Source organism: Mytilus edulis, unplaced genomic scaffold (genome assembly GCF_963676685.1).
Source record: "Mytilus edulis unplaced genomic scaffold, xbMytEdul2.2 SCAFFOLD_695, whole genome shotgun sequence".
Lineage (NCBI taxonomy): Eukaryota > Metazoa > Mollusca > Bivalvia > Mytilida > Mytilidae > Mytilus > Mytilus edulis.
In genome coordinates this window covers 27,283-30,160 of record NW_027268013.1, presented here as the reverse complement: position 1 = coordinate 30,160, position 2,878 = coordinate 27,283, and the positions used below count along the sequence as shown (strand labels likewise).

At 27.7% G+C, this 2,878-nt stretch overlaps 1 long non-coding RNA gene across 1 annotated transcript; it reads right to left on the bottom strand.

Moving 5' to 3' along the window:
• Window positions 1-390: 390 nt before the first annotated feature.
• LOC139506606 (uncharacterized) lies at window positions 391-1,837 on the bottom strand. Its single transcript, XR_011660266.1, has 3 exons — window positions 1,774-1,837; window positions 1,428-1,520; window positions 391-481 (listed from the first exon to the last, which is right to left on the bottom strand). It is a non-coding gene; the product is annotated as an uncharacterized lncRNA (long non-coding RNA).
• Window positions 1,838-2,878: the final 1,041 nt, after the last annotated feature.

The window sequence follows — 2,878 nt, the reverse complement described above, 5'->3', positions numbered from 1 at the left end:
TTTATTTATTTGTTGTGTTATACAAGTTTAATCTGTGGTCTGTTTATGTAGTGTATAAGTGTTTCTGGTTTTTATATAGATAAGACAGTTGCTTTTCCCATTCTAATGGTTTTTACACTAGTAATTATTGGGGGCCCTTTACAGCTTGCTATTCGATATGAGCCATTGCTCCGTGGTGAACTAAAGGCCGTAACTAGACATATAATAATTTACTTTTATAAATTATAATTGTTACTTGGATGGAGAGTTGTTTCATTGGCACTCATACCACATCTTCCTGTATATATTAAGTACAAACTTTCAAATAATTATTATCGGAAAAAAAATCATTCTGAATTTTCTAGTAAAAAGCATTTTACAAATACTTACTGTGAGGTATGCATTTGTTTATCTACTGTTCAACATCAGACATAGGCGTTCTGTATACATGATTGATATAGCAAAATTAACATTTATGGTACAATGTATCTATGGAGAAAATCTGAAAAGGAAAAATAATTATTTTACAAATATTAAACAGAAGAAAAATTATAAAACAATTTGAAAAAACTAAGATTTTACAACAGGGGTAGGATGTAAGAGTGCAAATTTATATAATGAATTAAGAAATAAATAAATGTTATAATTGACATAAGTATGTGCATGATGTTTAACTAAAAATACTATCTATATAAATTAAATAAATAAGCAGTTTTAATCTACATGTAAATGAGGAAAAAAAATAATGATTTGCTTTTACAGGATACATATTTTCAAACTTTTTATTATGAATTGATTGATTGTTATTTGCTTTATGCCCCATTAGCACAAAAAGGCTATATTGCGGTGATTTTATTATGAATACAGAATGTTTAATATTTAATGATATTATGCTGTTGATGAACTTGTGCATATAGTGTTTTACTTCAGCAGCAAATATATCATGCTTATTAGGATGAGAATATTTTAATGAAGCACAAAGTGTAATCAGTGCTTTTTTGTACTTTGAAAATATACACTATTGTAAGGTTAACTTCTATAGCAAAGGCATTCAGGGGTGGGCGAGGGTTCTGACCCCCCTTTTTTTACTGCAAGATCAGCACTTATTTTGAATTTTGAGGGGATTTATCGGGGAGGTTCAAGAAGGGTTGGAATTCCATATTACTTATCTTTGAAAAATACTGTTGCTTATAATTTTGTTGTACTGGTACTAGTTTGGTTTTTTTTTTTATGAAACAGGTTAAAGTTTGTTATCAATTCAATAAAGTGACTAAGATATCATGTCTAAAATCTTCAAGCAACAGACTTAACACTTTCAAATGATGACCTCACTACCCCTGTCCACATACTGTATGTATATATATAGGTTTAGATTGCTGTGATGTGTTAATTTTACAAGTTTTAATATAGTCAGGTCACAATTCAAACAAAAAATAGCAAATACTTACGGTTACAATACATCTTTCATTCATTTCTTAATTCATTTCCTGGCTTAATCATTTTGGTGTATTAATTCACACTAAAAACTTTTTCAAGACAATCTACAAAATAAATAAAGTATTGATGAAAATCAAGTGCAGCAAGGGATTTATCTATTAAAACAATATTGAATGATTTTAACATTTGAATATTTTTAACATGGTGAAGGAAACCATTTGATTGAAAGTTAACCTAAGTAAAAGAAACTTGTTTTTTTCATATCTAAGAACCACACATGTTGAACTAATTAATTTATATTTGCAAGTTTTAATATAGTACCAAACTTAACAAAAGTTTGGAATAACAAATACTTACAGTTAAAATTCATCTTTAATTCTTTTCATGGCTTATTTGGTATACATGGCATATAAATTCACATTCAAACTTTTTGGAGGCAATCTACAAAATAAATTAAATATTTATGAAAATCAAAAACAACAAGGGATTTATTTATTAAAACAATCTTGAATATTTCAAACAGTGTTGAGGAAACCAATGAAAGGAAGTGAACCTAAATAAAAGAAACTTGCTTTTTTCATATTTAAGAACCACACATGTTTAACTTCCTTTTAACACCTATTAAACTTTTGGTTTTTAGTCTCTTCTAAATTGTAATTTGGAGGCCAATCCTGTCCGTTTTGATTTGACAGGACAATGATAAGTCCTTTAATTTTCAACATACAACTGGAAGAATTTGTCAACTGGATGACTGTTTTAATTTAATCATGAATTCTGTTAAACTTAGTATATTTTTTTTTATGTATGTTGCATCATTTGCATTTGATCCATGACTGATTAGAAATATAGCACAATTTATATCAAGAATTGAAGCAGTGATATATATATTGTTGTTTTTTTTTGAACTTTTTCTATTAATACAATGCTCCAAATCAATCTAAAATAACTTTTCATAGGTATATATAGTCATTCATCTACCTTCTTTCAAGTCAATGTTTACAATATTACATAATTTGGTTTTGTGTTGCAGCATTTTATATTGATTTGAATTTTCTTCATATAATCTTTAGTATATATTATATAATACCCTAAGAAATGATTTATGGCTGTGTTATTTTATTTCTAACGAATTAAGGAAAATTTCATAAATACTACTTTTATTCTGATTGCGAGGGGAGGTAATCAGTTTTAAAATTCCATACATTTTTTGCTTTCAAACAAGTATGATGTCTGTCTTAGGTGGCACGGTAGTATTTGCATTCCAGAATTTAGGTTGCTCTTTTGTGTACCCTACTTAGGTAAATGTATCTAAACAGTGTGATTGGACAAAAAATACAGTATCAACTGAACATACTTTCCCAAACTGAGGGATGAATCAGGTGTAGAAAAATATGAAATAATTTTACATACAGATGAAAATGAATTTTTGAGAATTTTTTAAATTTTGTATTCACTGCACCAT